We start from the raw sequence: 25,314 nt of genomic DNA on the forward strand, positions 1-25,314 counted from the left end.
CTTTTCAAAACCTGCCATGGATACTTCTGTTTTCAGGCTATTAGCCACAATTCCTGATTGGCAAATGTTGACTATCACAATTAGCATTTTATTACGGGATGCCACCTTATCCTACTGGAAATATTATGTAAATTATAAGAAAAATTCTGAACTCTGAAACACATCTGGCACTAAGGTTTTCAGAAAAGGGACTGTGGAGTGGTCCTAACAAATTTTCATTTAAAAACCTATTGGTGAACACAGATAATATCATTACTAATATTATCTATTATTTTACTATTCTAAAGCTTTCCATCCCACCTTCAAAGTATGCATGGTGGTAATATATGTTAAGTCGTTAATTTCTTTGCAGACCAATATTTCTCAAATGCGACATCACATCACGGATGGGCCACTGTCCTAACCAAGCATCATTACAATCGTCATGGGTGCACCACCAGTGATGTGAGTAGGAAACCCCCAGTCCGTATGGCAAATTTGATGACTAAAAGCAAATCCTCTTAAAAAGAGATTGGGATTTGGAAGCGGAATATCCCTGGGGTTCCTGTGCAAATATTTTTGGGATTCCCTTCAATTGTCAAAATAAAATAAACATGCTTTCCTGGAACAGGGAGCTGAGGTGTCAATGAAGAGCTAAATTTTAATAATGTCAAAAAAAAAGGCACCATGATATATATGTTTTTTATTCAGAATAAAATATTTTATTTTCAGAGATCTCAGAAGAGTTCATTGAAGCAGGTCTGTGAAACGCTGATGGGGCAGCCGTTTCCAGCATCCAGCTTTAGGATTTTGGTTTCCTGCTTTGTAGTGTTTTCTATAGGTCATCTCCTAGCTTTCATGTAAGTGCACCGGAAGTTTGGCTTGGCCTGAGATCCAGCTACAAGTTTGTGGAGTGTGACCGGCATGAATATAATCAGAGCAGAACTAGGTGCTAACCGGCAGGCCAAGCTGGGAGGTGGCAATAGGGAGGTCTTCAGGAACATGAAGACCTTCTTCAGAGAGTCCAAAAGACACTTGAGAAAGCACCTACAAAATGTTAGTCATTGTCTAGTTGATAGAAGGAAATAAAAACATCTAAGATGTCCCAGCTGAGATGAGAATTGGATACACACCATGGTTGAATTTGACAAACCAGGTAGGGGATGGCCCCTCTGCCCGAGGGTTGATTTGCAGACAAAACAATAAAGAGAATCAGGTATCTGGGTCTGTCAGGCCGCATGGACCAAGGATGACTCTGAGAAACAAACAACATCTTCCCGTTGATACACAGAACAGGGACCTCCTGGTACATGCAAAGGTGGATACTGCAAATATTTGAGAGACTGGAAGGTTGGGAGCCCCAAATACAGGACCTCAAACAATGCCACAGCCTCACCAAGAGCACCGGCAGGAAGATGTGCTGGGGCAGCTTCCTCACAGAGGAGGCACTTCCTGAATCCCAAGAAATGCCAAAAAGAGACTCAGTCAAGAATGCTCTGGTCCTTCGTCAGCTGACGAAATGCACATGCAAGAGGCTTCATCTGAAACCCAGGAAGGCCCGGGAGTGTTAAGGTCACCAAGCATGAAATGTGCGGTGTGGAGTGGCCGGGAACGCATAGACTGGAGGTGGAGAAAACATGCGTATGATCACAGAACAGCCTAAGTGCTAACTGAGGGAAATAAAAAAGATTATGAAAAGAGACAGGAAAATGCCATGGAGGACATATAAGCTATGAGAGCAGAGAAGGCTTCAAGGAGGAGCCAACATCTGAAACCACAGATACATGAAAAACAAAGGGAAGGTGTCCCTGACAGGGGAACCATGTGTCCCAGGGCAGGGAGGTCTAACAGAGCCGGAAAGTAGCTATAAGAGCTCATACAAGAGCTCACTGTGGCAGGGCCTGGCGGGACGTGGGGAGGGTGACAGGGATTTTCATCAGAAAATCCTCATGATTACTATCACCATTTAGAAAGATAACTCCTGAAATAGTGCAGTGGAAACACTGGAGAGGGAGTCTGGCGGATGTTAGAAAACCACTTCAAGGCACGAGGAAGAGTACGGCCTGAAGTAAGGAAGAGTACGGCCTTCTTGTCCACCAAATAGAGACCATTTCCTCGATTATATACCTCACCACCACCTCCTTCTCCTGGGCACTTCTAGACTACACACTAAAAACATTTGTTTTCCTGAATTTGAAAGAAATTATGTGCACAATCTGTCCTAGCAATTTATCATTTTTCATAAAAGTTTAGAGTTAGATGCGGGGGCGGCTGTTAGAGGGGGTGGGTGCTACTGCTAACCCCAGGGCACAGATCTTCTTACAGACTGTTTGCTGTTGAAAAACCATTTAAAGAAAGTGAAATTCATGGTAAGGAAGAGTGTTTTGCTTAACAGTTTTAAGTTTCCTATGGGCCTTCCTGAATTATCAACTGACTCATTCCACCTGCTTGATTTAATTATTAATTAAAAAAAAATAACCTCTGATAACAATAGAATCAAGATTGTGCTGTATGTTTTGATTTCTTTCCTCCCATTGCATAATTCTCTCGTTTTGCCCACATTTTGGCAGTTACTCTCACTATCCCTGCAACAATGAAAAACATTCTTTTAAAAATATTTCCACCCCCCTCACGTTCACATGAAATCGTTTCATTTCTAACTTTCTTTCAGTTCTTACATAAGATCCATTGCTGTCTAATATTAGATCATTGCATTGTACACAACTTCTAATGTATGGTGGGAGCTTGAAAGATCCCAATTGGAGCTCTTCTCTAAAACCATAAACAAAAGCACTTTATAACGTGAAAAATCAACTCCAATTTAATTATTTGTTAAATATCAGATAATTTATTAAGTTAAAATTTAGTCACTTTGAAAAGAAATATTTGTTATAATTATTCATGTGAGTGTGAGTGTGTGAGTGTGTGCGTGTGTGTGTGTGTGTGTGTGCTATAAATTTAGGGATATAATAATCGGATTAATGCTCAACATTCAGTAAAATTGAAACAAGAAGCCCAAGTTGCCCTCACCTGTCCTTCATGTATGAACTCTGAGAATAGCTAAGTTATTGAAAAACTATCACAAAGCCACAAAGACACTCCATCTGCCTGAATGTTTCCTTTTAGCCTTCAAAATGTGGGTACAAACTGTCTTGACACTGAACATTGACCACTACATTGGCACGCAAAAGGTGAAGTACTGTTTGTCACTAATTTTGCCAAATCCGTACCAAATTGTCATTGTGAAAATAGTCTGAAAGATTATATAGGTTTGAACTTTGAATTGCTTTGAGAAAATGGATCTGATTTTTTTTTTCACACAGGTTAAGAGAGATGAACAGGAATGAGAGGTGTGGTGGGCTGGTGAGAAGGAGAGGTTCTTTCCTTGGTGTGCTGAGTTTTCTGTAGCTGGTACTCCTCAGAAGCCATGATTTCCCCCCGATGACCAGGGGGGCCACTAGACCTCCTGTCTGAATTAGGCTTCCTTGCCCCACAGAATATACAATTGCAGTTAAACTGAATATAACAAACCTTGCAAAAATGTTTTCCTCTTACATACTCATAAAGTTCTAGTCTATACCAATTTATTTTAACGTGGCTTTGCTGCATTTTTAACATTTATGAAAACATTGTGTTGCAGCTTTCAGTTGTGGAGTGGGTGAGGTGGAGGTGGGAGGGTGGAGGTGACAGAAAACAAAGAGAAACTTTGCTATAAAATCTTGGGAAAGATAAATAAAGATGAGGAAAAGTAAACTAATGCTTAGACCCAAACTCAAGTGCTAACTGTGAGAAAGAAAGACTTAAACTGAGTATAGAACAAAAGCTTTTTCCCAGCTCAGGCATCAGTAACCTGTATCTTGGGAGAATCTTAGAGGCTGGGAGAATCAAGGCGGCAAGTCTGGGAAATATTCTGAGAATGTCAGACAGGCCTTGAGTCTCTTATAAAGACTGGCAAGAAAATAAACACACACATCTTAATGTATGTGTCTTCGCAAAAAAACCAAAACAAAGTTATAACGATCTTGAAAAATCCTGGAAAGTATCTAGCAGATAAGAGATGGTAAAAAGGAAATATGGGTATGAATTGGTATTTTTGTCATTTTACATATGAAGGAGCTGAGGTTTAGAAAGGCTAGGACACAGATTCATTCATCTGCTGCATGTGAAAAATGGCATTTAGGTTGTCGCTCTTTACTGTTCTCTCTTTATTGAAGTAGAGGTGACGATCATTACAAGGATTTTCGTCTCCATGAAACTGACCGTGGTTCTTTTAATCCTCTATTCTGCAAAGACCTAACAATCTCATCCTGCAACTTCTCCTCCCAGAGAGAATCTCAGATCCCTAACCTAGATTTGGAGAGGGTCCAAACCTCACTCAATTATTAACAAAAAAACAACACTGTTGGGCGGCCGGATGGCTCAGTTGGTTAGAGCGCGAGCTCTCAACGACAAGGATGCCGGTTCAATTCCCACATGGGATGGTGGGCGGCGCCCCCTGCAACGAAGATTGAAAATGGCGACTGGACTTGGAGCTGAGCTGCGCCCTCCACAACTAGATTGAAGGACAACGACTTGGAGCTGATGGGCCCTGGAGAAACACACTGTCCCCCAATATCCTCCAATAAAAAAATTAAAAAACAAACAACTCTATTAAAGGAGTATAATTATTGATAACTAGTTACTATTATCTTCATCTTGAACCTCAAAAGTATTTTTGGAAGCAGACAGCGCAACACTTATCATTTCCACTATCCAGATGAGGCAACCAGACCTTCAAGGGGCTGGTGATTGCTTGAGGTTATACAATTTATAGAGAATTGAACAAAACCCCAACCCCAGTTATTTGCTTGTTTCAAAATCCCAGGTCCCACTACTAACTATATGCCTAATGGATAATTAGGAGTGTGATTTATAGAAATGCAAACCTGGGAAAAAGTGAGGTACCTCACTAATGAATTTCTATATGCACTTAATTTCTGCTGAATGTAACTCTGCTTATGTTTTTGTTTCTTTTTTTGTGTATTTTCCACCTGTATTTATAATTGATGTATTTGAACTTTAAGAAAGATGCTCCAGGGGGAGCTACGACAGGCTTAAGGATATCAGGAAACTTTGTGCAAAAGCCCCTTTGGCATCTCATCCAGCCTTGAGTTCTCTTCTAATGGGACAATCTTTTATTGCCCATTAGGTAAAAAGATAAATGAATACATTTAGCCTTAATAGCATTCCTTTTCAACTAGTATGCCTCTGCCATTTCTCTTCTCCCCTTTGTTTTCCCATCAGAGTAAAACATTCATCCATGTATGCAGAAATATATGTTGAGTGCATTTTATTTGCAACGCATTAGGGGCCAGTCAACAGTGAGTCAATGAAGCCAGTTGTATTTAAGCTTGGTTGTAGCTCAGTCAGGAGGGCTGTGTCTTGGTCAGTCCAGTTTATCTGTTTTGAGTCCTACTTTATGTACTCATTAGGATTAGGCTTCTGAGGAAGGCTCAGGCTGAATATTCAGGTGTATCCTCCAGCTGTGGGCAAAGGCAAAATATTTATCATGGAAACATGAGTGAGCACCTATTAATCTAGAGACAAATATGGAGATAGATCAAAAATCTAGAGATTAAACCAAGTGAAGCATAAGAAAGAAATATCAGATAAATGAGAGAACAAAGTCCAAGTACCAGCTGGTACAAGGAGGGAACTTGGTCAACAGCAAGTTCCATGTGGCCAGAAGCAGCCCAAGTCTAAGTAGGAAGATGCCAGGATAACAGCTCCTAGAAGATTCTACAACCCTTTGTGGCAGACTGCAATCAGTGTGGACCCTGGATGCCAGCTGCTCGGATACTCCAGGTCCTACATCCTGCTGAGCCTGGCTTGTGTGGTGGATGAACTGAGATAAAACGTTTCCTGCTCTTAGGCAAGCCATTTTGGGATCTGACAAAACTATTTGGGGATGGCGCTGACTCACATAGAGAGCTTCTCAGCTATTGCAGGTACTCTATGTAATAAAGAGAGTTCCAGGAACAGGACGGATGGTGCTTTGGTCAATAAAACCAAGGATATTATTTCTCAAGAAGTAGAATAACTTCCCTGCCTGTTTTCTCTCCACTGTCCCCATGTCAACCCAGATAGGGAACACAGCCTCTTTCCCTTGATTCCCCAAAGACTTGGAGAGATGGAAGGAAATTAAATAGCAACACCATGAAGTAACAACTTAAAAATAAACGTTAGACATTCCTTGTCTTTTTAATTTCTTCCGGTCAGCACCACTAATAGACATTTCTCACTGGCTAAACATCTCCTCAGACTTCAGAATGGCCCTCTCATTCTCATTCTTTCCTCATCACACCCGTCCTTTTATGTTCCCCCAATACAAAGTCACGTTCATTTCTCATGCAGAGGATTTCTCCTGTCTCTTGGGTTCACTGTTTCTTTTCAATCCACTCTCTTGGGCATTCAAATATTGCACCAAAAGTTTGACCAACATATTTTGTTTAAACAAAAGGATATCTGCTCTAAGAATAAGTTGTGCTACTCATTTCGGGGCTACAACAGTTGACATTGGTTTACATGGCATTCTTTTTCTATTACAAATGTTTGGCTATCCCTCCACTTTAGAATTGCAAAAAGAAGCCTACAACATAAGAGAGATAAGATGAAAATTTCTTTCTAAAGATATACATATGTGTGTGTGTGTGTGTGTGTGTGTGTGCACGCACGCACGTATACAGACACATATGCGAGGTTGGACAATTATGTTTGCAAACTCATCCTAAAAAAAAGTGCTATATACCTCATTGCTGAATATCACTACGGTCATCTTTAAAGTACTCCCCTTGGGAAGCTATGCATTGACACCAGCGCCTCGTTCACCCTTCAAAGCAATTTTGGAACTCTTTTTCTGGAACAGCCATCAGAGCTGTCGTCGTATTACCCTTGATGTCCTAAACGTCATCAAAATGTCTTCCTTTCAATATTTCCTTTATCTGCGGGTAAAGAAAGAAGTCACTGGGGGCCATATCAGGTGAGCAGGAGAATGTTCTAATACAGTTATTTATTTACTGGCTAAAAAGTCCCTCACAGACAGTGCCGTGTGAGCTGGTGCATTTTCGTGGTGTAAGAGCCATGAATTGTTGGCGAAAAGTTCAGTTCGTATAACTTTTTCATGCAGCCTTTTCAGCACTTCCAAATAGGAAACTTGGTTAACTGTTTGTCCAGTTGGTACAAATTCATAATGAATAATCCTTCTGGTATCAAAAAAGGTTAGCATCATTGTTGCAACAAGTTAGCGAACTTAATTGTCAGATCTCGTATATATAAACTTAGCTCATAAAGCTGGAAGCCTGATTGCTTATCTCTGTGATGTTGTTCTGGGGTCAGAACATGACCAGAATTAAGGCCTATTAAATCCTGAATTCAGTAGGTGGAGTGTAAGTTCACTGTCCTATTTGCCCGTGGCCAGAACTCCTAAGGCTAAGGGGATACTGAGTCTATGGGTGACAGCAAGAAGGAGGCTGACCTTAAGGAAATGCAGGACTGAGTACCCAGACTGACTCTGAGTTTGGGATCAGCTCCATGCTTGCAATAAAACAGGGAAATTGGAAAAACATAATTTGAAATAAAGTATAATGGCATTGGTTAAATAAACTACCCCTTTGCCAGCTAGCCTTCAGCAGAACATTCCTGGATTCAATTATAATAAATAACTGATATAAAGTAGATATCATTTAACACATATCACTGAGGATACATATTTTGTGAAATATAATATGTCTCCTTTAATCATACATAGGATCTTAAATGTATACATTTCAGAAATCCGATATAAAGGTAAGTTCCACATCAACATATATTACTATACATTTAAAGTCAGAATGCAATTTGATAAACTTGCAAATTAATTTAGCAGCAGTCATTTTAGAAAAGTGAGTGATAATTTGGTAATTTTATTTACTAAAGCTCATTTAAGCAGATACTTATGAGTCAATTAAGAGGTGGATCATCTTCCATTCAATAAGTTTATAGTGAGTATTTAGGACATGTGTTTACTATGGTAAATTAGGAGAAAAACCCCACCAAGCATAATAAATATTTAACCAATGTTATTTAATTAAAATGTTATGTATGCTGGGTCTTTTTTCTTTCAAACTTATAATTATGTTAATAAAACAAACGTGTATTTCCCAAATTGTATCTATTTTAACTTTGAAATTTGAAAACGTGAACACTGTGAACATTATGAACAAAATTAAATTATTGCAGCCATATCAACTCAGGAAACTTTTTGTGTTATGCAACTTATTCAATCTGACTTCCTTCTCATGTGTTTTTAACAACTGTGAAAGAAAGATAAGCTGTCCTGTTTTTTCAGTTCCCAGATGATTTTAATGTTTAGAAGCACATTTGAAAAGTGTTCAACCATGATAATAATGAAGTTAAAATTAAAATAACTAAAGACCATGTAAAACAAAAATTTAAAGGATAAGTTTGATGATAACCACATTGGAGTGATTCTGTTACAATTTCTGACAGCTACTCTGTATCAAACAATAGGCCATCAAGATATACCGAAGTATTATATTCTTTTAGAAATTCCTCATACACAAAGTCCAAAGCAAGAAAAAAGATATATGCATAAATGTTCATGGAAATGCTAAAGCAAAAGAAAAAAACGGAAACAACCTAAGTGTCAAATATGAGAATGGTTAAATTATGTGCCTTTTATTTGCTGAAAATATTATGAGGTAGGTTGGATAATAACGAAAGTTTTTATAATGATATGGAGAAAATGATAACTGAATATGTCAACTGTATAATCACAGCCATGCTATTGTTATAACTACTATAGACAAGTAATGGAAAAACAGGTTAGGAGAGAAAATGAGTGTGTTCTTCTATAAAAAGTCTGCCATGAGAATGGCTCCACCCTGCTCCCAGGGCCCTCAAGTGTGGTATTTATCTGCTTGTTATTATGGGAGAAACATCTGCTGGTAGAGAAAACGCTGTTTGAAGCAGGAAATAAAAGAATTATGCACATGTGGTAGAGAAAAAGGAAAGAAATTTCATGGGGAACACGTTTTTTTTTTCTCCTTGATTTATTCTAAAAATTAGAATATAGGACCTAACATGGGCTAGGCAGATACCTCTATGGTTATGAGTTGAATTGTGCCCTGCAAAAGGTAGGTTCAAATTGTAACCCCCGGTACCTGTGAATGTGACTAATTGGAAAGAGAGTCTTTGCAGATGTAATCAAGTTACAATGAGGTCATACTAGGTTAGGGGGCCTTAATCCTTATCTTTATAAGAGGAAAGTGTGACACAAACACACACACAGGGAGGACACCATGCGACAATGAAGACAGATTGAAGTGATGTGTCTATAAGCCAAGCAATGTCAAGGTTGGCTGGTAATAGCCACAAGCTGGGAAGAGGCGAGGATGGAGTCTTCTCTTGAACCTTCAGAGAGAGTAGGGCTCTGCCAGCTCCTTGACTTTAGTCTTCTAGCCTCAAGGACTATAAAAGAATAAATTTCTGTTGTTTTAAGCCACTCAGTTTGTGCTACTTTATTACAGCAGACCTAGGAAGCTCATGCGTACCTAAGCAAGGTAATTAACATCCAGGCATCATCCATTCTAAAATATTACTTTCCGGTTATTAACACTTCTGAGGCAAGAAATTCAAATGTTGTTCTTTATGTATTATAAGAAAGGTCCTTACAAAACTCTTTAAAGGTTAAGGGCAAGAGTTAGAAGTGTTTTGGAATCACAGGGGCAGCATGGCGTGCCCTTAAGACCACTGATGGGGAGTGAGAAGATTTGGGTCCCAACAACAATTCCATCACCCACCAGCTGATGACCCTCAGCACAGCACGTCCCACCCTCTCTGAGCTTGTTTCTTGCTTTGTAAATGCTGATAATAATGGTCTCATTGGACTATTGTGAGAACTACATTAGCTAAGTATAAAGCAATTAGAACAGTAGCTGGCCCATTATAAGCATTCAATAAATGTTAGCTATAATTATCATGTCTGACTAAACATTTTGGTTCCATTCCCATTTTAAAATTATGAAAGTTCCACAGGCATATTTTTAGAATGCATATATCAATTTGTAAATTACTTATATATCACCATATCAATACTTCTTCCTCCCTAACTCCTAGTATTTCTGACCCAAGTTGACTTTTATAACCTCAGGTCCCTGCTCCCAGGACCACCAAAATGAGGAGTGCGCAGGAAGAGGGAAGAAAGGGAATAAAAAGAAACGACTGTTGATTTGAGTTCCTAAGGATTGAAATTCTATGAAGCAGCATCAGGAAAGATCAAAGGAGATCAGAAGTTTGAATGTGGCTGTTTGACAAACCAGGCGCTTAGACAAGCAGTTTCTTCCACTGTGGATGTAGGAAATCTCACATTTGTCTTAGTTCTCACGCTGGTCCACAAATGAGTGAGAATTATGCAGAAATCTGTGTTACCCTCGGACCATATTTTTGTACTCACTGGGGAGCTCTCCATGCAACAGTGTATTCAAGCGTCATCAGAGAGGTTTTAGGCAGCACCATTCAAGTGGGGGTGAGGGAGCTATTTCAGGATAATTCCGAATTAGGTTGCAAATTTCTCATGACCAACCCTCTGCTTGCATAGTGCTCACCAGTATCTAACAGTTGTCCTTATCTGTTCTTAACAGCTTCCCAGATATCTTAAATATTTATTGTCACCATCACCACTTTGCCCATCTCTCTGGTAATTCTGCTGCCATTCCTGAGGCCTCCTTCTTTTATCTTAACTAATAGGACAATATGAAACTGGGCCTCCAGCTAAGAAAAGGCCACAGGTGAACAGCTCTCACAGTGGGGAGTGTAGAACTATTCCGTCTGAGAGATTTTGAAAGAATAGTTCAAATTTCTGAAGGCCAACTCCAAAATTTACTCCTGTTGAGAAACTAATTAGCTATTTAAATGTCCCTGACTAATCTTCTAGGCTTCCTTTTACAAATTAAGTATAAAATAAGATTGCCCTGATAACTTGTATACTGTGTAATTAAAGAGAAAAAAAACGACAACTGTGCAACTTGCTATAGTATCCAAACGAACTATCCATGTGGGGTTAGTCCTGTGTACGAGTCAAGGCTCATAGCCACCCAAGGAATAAACAGGGGAGGGAAGCAAGCTTGACAGATAGCTCTGTTGTCAATAGAACTAAGAAAGGGTCTTTGTGCAGAAAAGGGGGAAACTGCAACTCATATTGTGAATGGTGTTGGTGCTGACATGTTGCTGGCACCTGAAAGAAATAGCTTTTATTGGATGTCAGCTTAAGAAGAAGAAAAGAAAGGAAACAGGGGGGGAAATAGCTGAATGAGTACAAGGGAAAAGATCAATAACTTTCTCTGATGCTTTTTTGGCAAATTGGCCAAGAAAGGGCTGAAGTCTTTACTGGCTGATAATTCTGGCATCTTTCCCAAATAGAAATGTTACAGCCAAAAAAATGTACTTAGCGAATTTAGTGAGACAATGAGTTTGGGGATACATAGTAAAAGGCAGACGAACAAATTTACTGTCATCAACGTGCCTAGGTCCACCCCGATATTGTGCCTTGGTAACTGGTTTATGTCACCTGGCCCAGGTCTCCCAATCGGTGAGGGCACAGGGATCTGAATACCCAGGTGGTGTGCTCAGCATCCAGCCTGGGGAGTATAACGGGGCAATTTATCACCCCAAATCTAGACACCTCAGGAATGAGAGGAGGTGCTATTAACAATCGCTCTGGGCCATGGATACAAATCTGGATGGTCCCAGGAAAAACAGGTATATTGACAACTTAACAGGGACATACAACGCTCCCAAAAATCCACTGCTTGTAGTTATCAACTAGGATCCCTGATCCAGGTACCTGTTTTTGTAATATGAGCCTTCATTCGCAAGGAGTCATAGGTAAAATGGAGTGATAACTCAAGTTAAATTTGTCACTCCTGCTGGAAAAATTACCTCACATCACTTGCCCATCTAGCATGGGGACAGCAGTACTACCCTGTAATTTTTATACTTTTCCTTTCATCCAATCAAGGAGATTTTCAACCCAGAGTTTTCATTATGGATTAAATAGAAACAGGTGGGCATCAGTGTTATTAACGGAAATACAAGCATAATTGAACAAAAACAACACAGCAGTGTTTATTTCCATGAAGCTGTGCCATCCAAAATTTGAAAAGGGAGAGAACTGAGTGTAGTCACAAAATTCCAGTGGGCTTCCAAATGCAGGAATTCAGTCAGTTGTAGCAACACTATATTTATGAGTTCAATGTTCATTGTTTTCCATTTTGTAAAGCTCCTTTTTTATTACCATAAAAATGCAAGTTTTCCTCTTCCTCATTTCTATCTTTTTCTCTCACTCCAAGCCACCCAGGTAGTTCAATTTTGAATTGTAATAGATGCACATTTGGTTTTGTTTTTTTTTTTTACATTTTAAATCAAGCCATGAAAAGAACCCTAAAAATAGAGGAATTGAGACACTTGTAGAATTTCACTCATAGTCTGGAATATGAAAAATCATCATTTAGCAGCCAGGTTTATCTGACCAAATCTTTTAATTCACCCTGAGTGCTGTCCCACAGTGGGTGACAGTTCCAGCACATTGTGATGTGGTTGCCACAGAATTGTAGAATATTATGTTAAGTACAGCCGGAGTAACATGTTTAATGTGTTTTACTTTACACCATCACAAGAATTTTGTGAGGGGTCGTAAAGAAAGTGCATTTATGACCATTTAGCAGATTAGGAAACTGAGACAGAGGAAGAAAGCTGGTTGCCCAGAGCCACACAATTGATTAGACTCAAGCCTAGAAGTGGACACTGATGCATCTCACTTTTGTGCTGGCCCACTTTTTATAGACACTCCTAACTCAATTCTACTACCTCTAAGAATGTGGACCTGTCACCTTGTAATTCATACCCATCCAATTTCTAAAGGAAACTACTGTTCACATAGAATGTATAATTATAAGCAACACAATCACATAATTATGTTTCTATGTATCCTCATCCAGTACTCAACCTAAAAATGTAACCCATATTTAGAACCCAATTATGAGAGCATTTACAGATATCGTATGTACTGTATTGAATTCAAAACCCTAATACAAAGTGCCAAAAAAAATGTATACACATTGTAAGAAAGGAAAAAACTGTATTAAAATTGTAATACTCAACATATACCGATAACAAAAGATGAATACAAGTCATGTGTATACATTTTTTTGGCACCCCCAGTATTTCCAAGAAACAACATTTTCATAATCACATTACCTCAACCAGATTGAAGGAAAAATGATATGAACTCAAATGTATATGTGATTCAAAGATTCACATTTTGAAAATTCTATGTCCTTCCAAGTATCAGGTTCTATATTTCTCACATCACCAGTATAGTGACAGCACCAGAAAAATTGATAGAAATTAGTAGAGTAATGATGAATATGTTCAAAAAATGCCTGCTAATGAGACTATGATCATGTAATGAATTGTCCAAATCAGCAAACAGAGCATCAGGACAAGAGGGACGAGCCAGAACCACATGTATAAACAGGACTGTCCAGTTGCCACATGGGGATGTATTATTCTAGCCGAAGTCCAGAGGAAATTTGAGGAGATATCTGTAAAGATCATGTTGACATAGCACAGATTTTAATAAGAGATGTTATGAATGATTTTTTCTAATCATGACTTTCAAAACTCAAACACTGATCTCTTCTCATGATTAACAGTTCATGGCAAAAGAAGTTAAAAGAATGAAAATAATATTTTCCCCACTTCTGCCAATTAAAAAAAAAATAAGGTAGGCATTGGGGGAAAGAATCAAAAAGAAAATGTCTTTCCCTTGGGTGAAAGCCAAGAACAAGCTCAAAGGAGATATTCCTTAGAGATGAAAGTTCCTAGAGGAACCAGTCAAGGAATGAGACTGAAGACCCGTAGGACACGCGAGCTGATGGGTGGAAGAGGCCTCCTGAATTTTGGGGGTGGGCTCTGAGGCTGGACCCTTTTTTTACGGCACTTTGTTTTTCATTTTTGTGTGTAGGTTTTCTGTACTTTGAAGTCCCAGCCAGCAATGAAGAGAAAAACTTGCACTGGTGTTTTCAGTTTGAGAGCTGTGGTTTAGCAAACGCTTCTCCCATATGTGGACTGCAAGCCGATGCTGCAGGTTGAAGAGAGACTCTAATAACTGTCTACATGCATCTCTGAAATGAACATCAGATTTGGGGTCTTACAAGGTAACTCACACAGCCACCATGACAGTACAGTACACAACTCAGGAACACCGCTAGAAAGATGAGCCTGTTGCCACTTATCTGAAAAGGTTAGAAACACCCAGTGCATTGCCTGTTAAAACGTAAAAGCGGCATCGACTTCTTCCAGGTCAACTCTAATTCCTGGCACAGGCTTCATGATCCTGTAGGGATATTCTCATTAGGACTTGTTGCTTCCACAGTCAATGTTATTAGTGGCAAACTGTTAGGCCAACAGTTATGCCCTGTTCTTTTGTTCTTGAAGGAAACATCTGTTCTTTTGTCAGGGAACACATGCCAAAAACTCTGTGATTATAAGCAAAGGGCTCTTTGGGGAGCAGTCAATGCATCATACAGCCTGGAGCACAGACCTTGAAACTTCCCGCATTCCTGGCCCTGCAACCCCCCAATGCTAGAGAACTGCTAGCTGGTCACAGTGAGATCCCCACCCATAGACCTCCAAGCCTCCTGCTGGAGGAGGGAGGAAGACACGTGGGAGCGTGGGATGGAGCAGAGTGGGGGGTTATTATTAATAAGGCTGCATTAAAAACATACGTATATACTCACTTGACAAAAGCATCTAAGCCAGCGCATGGACCTGAATCCGCTAAACCTGAGCTGTGGTGGCCCAGCATACTGTATGATACACAACAAAAGGGGCCAAGCAGCTTGAGACAAGAACACACTGGGAGGTATGCAGAAAATGACTGATGGAACCACTCTGGAGGCCTTGAGTTCTGACTTCCAGTTCTCTAAAGGTACAATGCCCATTTCTTGTCCTTGACTTTCAACGGCCCCCAGCAGGCATGAGAGTCTTGCTCTCTGGGTCTGAATTCAGGTTTCACCCATTCTAGCTCTCTGAACTTAGAGGAGCTACAACTCCTTGAGCCTCAGTTTCTTTATCGGTAAAATGGAAGCAAGAATGGTACCTGCAGCATAAATGAGCGAACATAGGTAAAATACCCATATTACAAAATAATAAAGGTATAAAAATCAATCATCTAAATTTCTATCTTAAGAAGCCAGAGAAAGAGTAAATTAAGCCCATAAAAAGCAGACACAAAGAAATAATAATTATAGTGAAAATAAATGAAATAGAAAACAAAACAAAAAAGGAAAAGAAAAAGGTGGTTCTTTGAAAATACTAATAAAATTAGCAAACCTCTAGTTAGACTTTAGAGAGAGAGAGAGAAAGAGAACACAAATTACAAAAATCAGGAATTAAAAAAGAGATATTGCTAAAGTATTTCAGACATTAAGAGGTTAAAAAGTAGGATCAAATATATGGTGATGGGAGGAGAACTGACTCTGGGTGGTGAACACACAATGGGATTTATAGATGATGTAATACAAAATTGTACAACTGAAATCTATGTAATTTTACTAACAATTGTCACCCCAATACATTTAAAACAAAGAGGTTAAAAAGCAATTGTAAACAATACCGTGTCAATAAATTTGATAAATTAAATTAATGATTTCCTTAAAAAATACAATGTAAGAAAATTATGTAAATATAAAATTTAAGTAACCCTATATCTATTAAAGAAATTGAATATACAATCAAAACATTTCACAAAGAAAATTTCAGATTTTAAAGCTAAATTCTATGAAACATTTAAGAAATGAATATCAATCTTTAAACAAAAAGACTTTTAGAAAATAGAGGAGGAACTCCCAACTCTTTTTATGAATCCAGCATTACTCTGATCCCAAACCTAACAGAGACATTCCAAGAAAAAAGAAGAAAAAAAAAACCACCTATAGATAAAAATCCATTGTGAACATACATGCAAAATCATCAACAAAATATTAGCGAAGCTAATCCAACAATGTATACAAAGAATATTACACCATGACCAGGTATAGGTTATCCAAGGAATGCAAAGTTAGCCCAACATTTGAGAATCAAGAAATATTATTTACCACATTAACAGAATACAGAAGAAAAATCACTTAAGTATTTTAGTAGATGCAGAGGTTGCATTTTAGAAAATCCTAGAGCCATTCATAATAAAAGATCTCAGAAAACTAGAAATAGAAGAAAACTTTCTCATCCAGATATGTCATCTATGGCAAAGTACAATAATAGCACACTTAATAATTAAAAAAAATAAATGCTTTCCTCTGACTATTAAAGACAAGGATGTCTGCTCTCATCACTCACTGTTATTATGCAATATTGTACTGAAGTTCTTATACAGTGTAATAAGGCAAGTAATAGGAATAAAAGGAATAATATTTGAAAGTAAGAATTTTATTTGCACAAGGTACCAGTGTCCAATAAAAAATTCTAAGGAATCTACAAAAAGAGCTACAAACATTGATAAGTGAATTTAATAAGGTATGGGTCTGGTACATATACAAAAATTAAATGTATTACTATATACTAACAGTAAACGATTAGAATTAAAAGTTTAAAAATAATAAAATTTATACTAGCATCAAAATAAAGTACTCAGAAATAAATTTAACAAAAAATGTGAATGAGCTGAAAGCTACAAAATGTTGCTGACAGAAATAAAGGATATGACTAAATGAAGCAACATGTCACCTTCATGAATTGGAAGACTGAGTATTATTAAGATAAGCATGCTTCCCAAGTTAATCTCAATTTCAGGGCAATCTTTATTAAAATCCCACCAGACTCTTTTATAAAAATTAACAAATTATTTTTAAATGTATGTGGATATGCAAAGGACATAGAATATATGCCAGCAATCTTAGAAAAAAACAAAATTGGAAGGCTTTCAATACCTAAGTTCAGGACTTACTGTAAAGTCACGGAAATCAAGACAATGTGATTTTGGTGTGAGGACAGACACCGAATGAAACAGAATAAATTCCAGAAATAGAACCAATCTCACATGATCAATTAACTTTTGACAAAGGCATCAGTGCGTTTCAATGAATAAAGTGAAAACTTTTTAACCAATGGTGCTGAACAACTGAGCAATGGAATGGGGGAAAAAAGAACCTCAAGTCCTATCTCACACCACATACAAAAATTTATATGTTTGAAATATATCAATGAACTCAACAGAAAAGCTAAAATTATAAAACTTCCAGAAAAATATCTGAGCAAAATCTTTACAATCTTGGGCTAGGCAAAGATTTCTTAGGTCATAAAAATTAAAATATTAAAGGAAAAACAAGAAATTATAGTTCATCAAAATTAAAACTTCTGTTCTTCAAAAGATACCATTAAGAGAATGAAAAGGTAATCCATAGATTGGGAGAATGTTTGGATGGATGGATGGATGGATGGATGGATGGATGGATGGATGGATGGATGGAAGAATGACAGATAAGATACTATAATGAAGATATATCTTCTTCGTGTCTCCCATAATTCTTGCTCCTCATGTCTGTTACAGGAGCACTAATAAACTAATAAACAACAAATAAACCAATAAACTCAGCATCAAATTGGTATCAGCTTCAGTCACAGAAATAGGAACAAGATGTCAACACCCATACCCTCCAGAGGCAGAGAGTGCAAGTAAATAATAGTCAGGTATTCTCTAACAGATAGGCAAACACATAGTGTTATAGCATACCATGTAGCACAATCAGACTGCAACCAGCTTTGTTAAAATAAAATTCCTTTTAGTATTTATCTGATTTGGTCCATCCTTAGTAGCAGAATCTAGATATTATGCCTAAAAATAATTGACAACGTTCTTGTAATCAGGCATTTTAAATTTTTATTACCTTTTTTGAGTGCCTAGCATTGATCTGAGCTTTTGAAAAATATTAGTTCATGTAATACACGACCCTGTGAGGTGTGATCTCAAAAACAGCAGAATCACCATCATGAGGGAACTGGTTTAAAATGCGAATTCTCAGGCCCCACCCCAGATAAACAGACTCAGAAACTCTGGGGATGGGTCTCAGCATTCACTTGGATTTTGATAAAATTAAAATGAGAGAACCACTGGTCAAAGGTACTGTCTTTTTGCGAAGGACTGTGGTCACACTTAGCGTCTTTGTCTACTATCTGCTTTATCAAACTTTCATCTTGAAGCACAGAGCCTTTAACTTTTGATCTGCAGTGAAGGCTTCCTTTTTAACAATTCTGCCAAAGCTGGTTCTGGCTGGAGATGCCACAGCTGGTGAAGCTGTGCCGACGGTGGCTGTACTGATATCCTCTTTGGTAACCATGCTCTTATTGGCTTATCAGATTTTCTTTTTCTTTCTTTCTTTCTTTCTTTCTTTCTTTCTTTCTTTCTTTCTTTCTTTCTTTCTTTCTTTCTTTCTTTTTTTCTTTCTCTCTTTCTTTCCTTTCTTTCCTTTCTTTCTTTCTTTTTTATTGTTTTTAATAGTAAAATATTTTGGTTCTCCCCCTTGTGAGCATCAAGTAGGAAATGATCCTTTTGTTAGAACAGAAACAAGAGCTCAACATCAATAAAATGAGAACACACATCACCACCCACCCACCACTCCAGCAGGAGATCTTGGCCACAGGATTCACAGGAAGCACAGACAAGAGGAGGGGGAATTCACGGCCAGCCTGGAGACTGCAGGGCACATTATGAATAGCGGTTTTAATTGAGAAATGAATAACTTTGAGAAGAAAATAATCCAGGTGTGGAAATGAGTTAAGAGAGATGCAGAGTGTCTGATCAAAGTGACTCTCTCAAGGGTCTGGGAGACATGTTAGATATCTTCTAGTACAACCTCCTGATCTTAGGGAAGGAGGTCAGGTGCTTCTGGTTGGAACCAAGTAATTTTCAAACCAAGGTCAGACGCTCAGGAGGGGTGGAGCTGGGGACCCAGACTCTGGTCTCTAGGATTCAGGTTGTTTTGAGTGGTTAAAGTCCCTATTTTTCTATAAAGTGCCAAAAGGAGATAATTACACACTAAGGGTTCTGAGGACCATTCAGTTAGATATGGCTTGATTGAGGCTTCACATGGGATGACTGTCAAAGCTGGTGTGAGAAGCAGGTGCCACAGGAGGCCCTGAAAAGACCTCATGGAGTATGAACACTGTATCCGCAGCGCAGGGAATCGAGGCCACACAGGCTCTCTCCTGAGAAGACATGAGATAAGTTTTCACTTGGTCAGACATTCCCCACGGTCACAAATTCTGGATAATGGTCAGCCTAACACAAAGCCCCAAGTCTCGAAAGCCATGCTTCTCCCCATGACTCATGCCTGCCTCAGTGAAAAACGAGGCCTTCACAGTGTCTACTGAGAGAGTTTGGAAAAGAAAAGCATCATCGTGATGCTAATGGGGATGCTGCAGTTTGGAGCTGTTTCATATACTTTTTTAAAAATGTATAAATAGGGTTTCTGCCCCTGTTTGTATTCTAAAAAGATGGCCTTTCTCTTTTTTCAACATTATCTGATATTATCTGATTATCTGATATTGTTCTCCCAACTCGAAAATAAAACAAAATGAACAGTTAATGTTCAAAATGTTTAAATTATGCACAAATAATGGGAAATAAGAATTAAAATACCTCTTTGTTTCAGCCTGCCCTTAAACGTTCCTGTGAAAATCCATCTCATTATACTCACGGGTCCTAATGTTAAGAATAACAGACGCGGTGGGAGTCCGTGTCTGCTGATGCTGCTATTGTTGACATCATGAATGGTGTGGGGCTTTTTCCTACCCAGGCACCACATTTTGGAACAAAGGAAAGGAACAAGGTGGTGCTGCTATTATCCAAATTGGCCTCTGGCATCCACTCTGGGAAGTGAGAGAGGCCAGCTGCTCTTTCTCAGGTATCCGTGGGGAATACACACGTGCGATTAACCTAACTGGCCACTGGGTGTGACCACGCTCCACACTAGAGGAAGCAGAGGCCGTTCTCAGGGGCTTTGCTCTGGCAGAGTTTAGACAGACACGTGCAGGCACACACACGTGTGAGTACACATACCATGCGTCCTCACTCTCAGAAGGGAAAGTTTAAAAAGTCAGTTCATGCTTGTTTCTAACTTCTAAGTAGGCGCTTCAGGTCAACTTTAACTCCAAAAAGAGTGTATAACTCATCTTTCTATTAGGTCTTGATTAAAGAATGAGAAGCACACCAGTTCTAGAGTGCCAATAACACAAATCAAAAGAAATCACCCTCTATATGACTTGTTAAAAAATGAAAAGAAAAGAAAAGGGAGGAGGAGTCCTCAGAAACTGACACTGGCTGGGTTGAAACACCCCTGCAGCAAAATCAGCCCATCCAAAACGCCTAGGTCTCTGATCCCACAGCTAACAGCATCTGTGCTGGACCACACACACAACTGTATCCAGTCTCCTTTTGAATGGCAGAGGCACATATCATTACCGTTGTGAATAACACCCCCATCCACTGCAATTTTAAACAAAACTGATTCAGCTGCGATAAGGACTTGGGTCCAAGTGACAGGTAAGACAGCTATACTCAATGATATCTCATGATACTATTGGCAGATTAGGTTTTTTTCGTTCCTTCTCAAACACAGAACACCATTTAAACGGAGCAAAAGAAGGAGGGATAAAATCCAGTATTGCAAAGAAACATAAAAAGGTTAACCACTCACAATGTTTTTAATCCAACCTTTTAACTCTCCATTGCCAGGCTACACACACACACACACACACACACACACAGTGCATACACACTCATACCCACACACATGCACACAGGATGGAGACTATTTTCTTTAATATCGACCTATAGTGTAAACTGTGTCATTCTCTTTGAACCCACACAAAAAGGATTCATTTGATTTATACCTTTTCCCCCAAAAGCTCATGGTGCTTTCACAAGGCTATATTAAAGAGTGGAAATAGGCACATTATCTCTATATGAGAAGCAGGGTCCCACATCTCCCTTAAGAGCACATTTTATGTTTCTAGCATCTTATTTCAAATAAGTCCTTAATGTGTATGTGCTATGCTCAGAAAATATTTGTTGATTGCTACCGCTTTGTCTAAAAATCAGTTGGAAGATGTTTTTTCCAAGCCTGCCAATTTACAGAGATCAGCTAAATGCTTGGCGTTCCTCCCTGTTCCTTAGCTAAGGATATTTTTCTTTAAAGACATATTTTTGTGGAGAGTCTAAACCCTGAACGAGAAACCACAGACCCACTCTGCAAATTCCACACTGGAAATCTTCAATGGGTCCTGGACTCATTCTGCTTTTACATAAGCACAACAACTGGCATTTTATTTTTAAACAAATAAAGTATTGATTCCTATATAATTTCTCAGTGCTTAAGAAGAAACTTGGGCATAACTGAAAAAAAAAAAATCTCGTTGTTCTTAAGAGTTTCATCCGTATCATTACTTACCTTAATTTTTTTTTCAGGAAAGAAAAAATACATAAAGTACTTTTGGCCAACATGGGCATTTTAACATTAGATAGTAAAAGAAGTCATTGCTTTTTTCTTAAGGAGGAAAATTTAAACATATATTGTCCTTGTTGGTTTAAAGCTCAGAAACCAGATTCGCTTTGTGTCATTTTCTGGTACAACTCTGAACTCCAATCAATTCTACCAGTAATGAGCTAAGGAGTAACAAGCAGTTGCTTTCAAGTTATTTTCTATGTCAGACTGCAATGGGGATTCATAAGTGCCAAAGATAAAAATCGACGCAGAGACTACTGGTTGTTAATTTTTATCAATTAATAATAATCAGTACGAACCATTACAATTAGTATGCTGGAATTAGGAAGGTCTCTCATCAATGGGTTCAAGTTTAAATGAAAGGAAGACTAAATTCCACATGGAGAACAGACTCTTCCTTATCTGACCCTAGCTTGCTTTTTCAGCCTCATCTTCCAACAATCCTGCTGTGAACCCTATCCCGGCATTCCCTGAACAGACCCACTTTCAGACGTCCATATTCTTTGCACATGCTGTTTTGTGCACCCGAGGAGCTTCACCCCAGGCCTCTCCCTGCCTGCCCAACTTAAACTCTTCCTCATCTATTAGCCAAGGCTCAAATGTTACCTCTTAGATGAAACCTTCTCCAAATGCTCTCCTCTGAGTGGTCCATAAGATTGGATGCCCACTCCTCCTCCACAGCATCTAACCCATGGTTTGTGTAGGGATCGTGTGTATTCACAGCTGCCTCCCACAACAGATGGAAACAGGACACACATTTTTATGTTTGTGAACCCACAGAGCCGTGAACAGAGCACAGCACTTTGTAAGAGTTCAACGAACATTGAATAAAGGAAGGAATGAAGAAGGCATGGGTGGAGTGAATAAGTAAATTAATTAACAATTGGACAGATGACTAAAATCCAGACTTGCGTAGGACACTCCAACAGGGCTCATCTGCCAATCAGGGTAAGATGAAGGCCAGGACACCATGCCATCTACACAGTGGCAGCTCCCTGTGCACCTGGATGGGAAGCAGATTCTAACAGGCCCTGGAAGACCACAGACTCTTACACAGCACCTGCCCTGCTGCCAGAAATGGGCACATCTGGACTGATCCTTTTCCAGACCTGAATTTTGGTGCAAGCCCTGAACAATCTGATTTTACCTTAACAATTTCCAGACTCCTGTTTTCCCCTAATTTGGTTTGAAAACTTTCCTCTGATTGCTTTCTCTCTCTCTCTCTCTCTCTCTCTCTCTCTCTCCTTTTTTCTTTTATGACTTCATTCTAGAGCATTCTATATGGCTTCTCAGTCAAAAGCTCCTCTATGGGGCTTCATAATTAGATTAAAGTGGTGGTATAGAGATTTCCAATTTTTTATAAGCTAAGTTGTGAACCCTCTTCAGTTTAAAAAAAATTCACTGGATTCAAATTTCCATTGCCTCACGTTTAGAAAGATTTACTCTTCCTTGGTCAATCCTATCACAAGAACAAACATAATCTGACCACTGCTTCTATAACCATGGTGATGACCACGACTCCAACTGTTACCTCTGAAAGAGTGTGTCCTGGATCAATAGTGTCGGCCCTGGATTCTTCCTCAGACACTAATTCCATATGTCTAACAGCCTACTAGACTTATCTTTTGGGATGATGTGGCAAAATTTTAAAATGAGATTCTCCAACAAACCAAAATCATCTCCCCCTAAGCAACTCCCCTATCTTTCAGTCTTTGTTATTTGCCATCAGCTACTTTAGTCAGTAGGCTGAACGAATGCTTCTAGTTTCCTTTGCTTTCTTCCTCCACCCAAATCAGACGTGTCCTCAGCTCCTGGCAAACAGTGCTTTCAGTTACCTGGCAACCTAAGTCCAGTTACATAGCACCTATGTCGTCCTTCCAGTCCCTTCTGAATTCCATATAAAACCCACAAGACGTCAGTGTGTGTTGGTTCCCACATTGGTTTCCCACCAAAAGACCATTTAAATAATTCTATACGTGATACCCTTTAACACAGTGGTAAGATTTATGTGATTCATACCAATTGTTCACGTTAGATAAATATTATACTACAGCCTTCTTTATATCATTATTTGCTAAGTTCACACTTAGCAGTACTTCTTGCTTGGACTCTTGCATTCTCTTGTTTAACTCTTCTCTCTGCCTCTGAATCTGTGATTCTATTTAATCCATTACATACTACATTCATTTTCCTCTGTTATTTCATCTTGCCCAAAAACTCTTAATGGTTCCTCCTTGCCTAACGAAGTAAGAAAATCTCCTTTGCCTAGCTTTTGGGTCTCCTTAAAATTTGAGACCAGACCTCTCTTTCCATCTTTATTACCGACTGGTCCCCTAATTTTGCCTTTCCTTGCTGTTTCCTGAACATGGCCCTATCATTTATAGGCTCCTTTTTCCCATCTTCTCCTATCTTCCTGGTCCTAGTGATGTTCCCTCCATGTGTTTTCATGTTGTGTGTCCAGTGTGAAAGTCCAGTAAAGGCTCCTAACGTTGCACACTTACCACAAGTTGTGTAAGGCCCTTCTTTTGTTTATATTTACTTTAAATTATTCTTCCTTATCCCTCACCCTCACTGCTCTTTCCTTTCCAATCATATACTATTTATCCTTCTCATCTGTACATTATCGAGGTATTTCGATATATACACCTCTTTTAAAACATGGAATATTGTTTTTTCTGGACTTTAAACGTATATAAATGATATACTATGGCATTTTTTTTCTGATGTCTTTAGCTCACCACTTTTTTAATGTAAAATCTAGGTCATTCTTTTTACTCATAACCACCCCTTGGGTGATTATGTTAGTTGTCTCTAGCTGCTTGCCAGTAAAAACAGTGTGAGCTGTGGTGAGTATCCTCCCACCAACTTAACTCTACCATACATGTCAGGGTCAAGCTTAACTTAAATACACCTCCACTAGTAAAACGCTACTAGATATGTACTCTTTCGCTTTGACTTTTTCATTAATTCATTTTTTTTATTCAATCAATATTTATTGAGTCCCCATTATATGATAATTCCTGTTGTAGACACTGGGGATCCAGTAATGAACAAAACATATAAAGCCCTAATGGAGCTATATATGTAGTCAGGACAGAGAGGCAGTAATCAAGTACATAAGTAAAAGATATAGAATGTCACATAATAATAAGGGCTATGGAAAAAAATAAAACAGAAAACAAGATAGGGAGTTCTAGTATGAGAAAGGACCATAACATGAGGAAAGAACATTCCTGGTCTAGGGAATAGTAAATGCTAAGGCTCTGAGGCAGGATCACCTAAGGCACGCAGAGTTTGAAGGCAGCAAGGAGGCCACCTGGCTGGAACAGGGTGAGAGAGTGAGGGGGAAAAGTAGGAGATGAGATCAGAGAGGTAATGAGGAGACAGATAAAGTACCCCCAGACTCACATTCTACTTATGTCAGCTTCTCTCACAGGAGTTATCCCTTTAAACTTTTGTTCAAGTTTTATGGACTATCATCTCCTCTGTCAGATGGACCCTTACTCACCCTCAGGCCCCTCATAGCACCTGTCTCCACAAGTGGCTGTTGAAAGAGTGAGGCACAAAGGTCCAACCTGATGTGTGACTCTCCAGAAGACATACTGAGAAGTAAAGAAAGCGTAGGATGTGTATAGCGCTATATTCACAGTATTGGGCATTACGCAAAGATTGTAAGAGCCCTAATCTAATATAGACATTTGTAAGAGTGATAAATAAAACAGAAAAATAAGAACAT

This window comes from Rhinolophus ferrumequinum, chromosome 3 (assembly GCF_004115265.2).
Source record: "Rhinolophus ferrumequinum isolate MPI-CBG mRhiFer1 chromosome 3, mRhiFer1_v1.p, whole genome shotgun sequence".
Lineage (NCBI taxonomy): Eukaryota > Metazoa > Chordata > Mammalia > Chiroptera > Rhinolophidae > Rhinolophus > Rhinolophus ferrumequinum.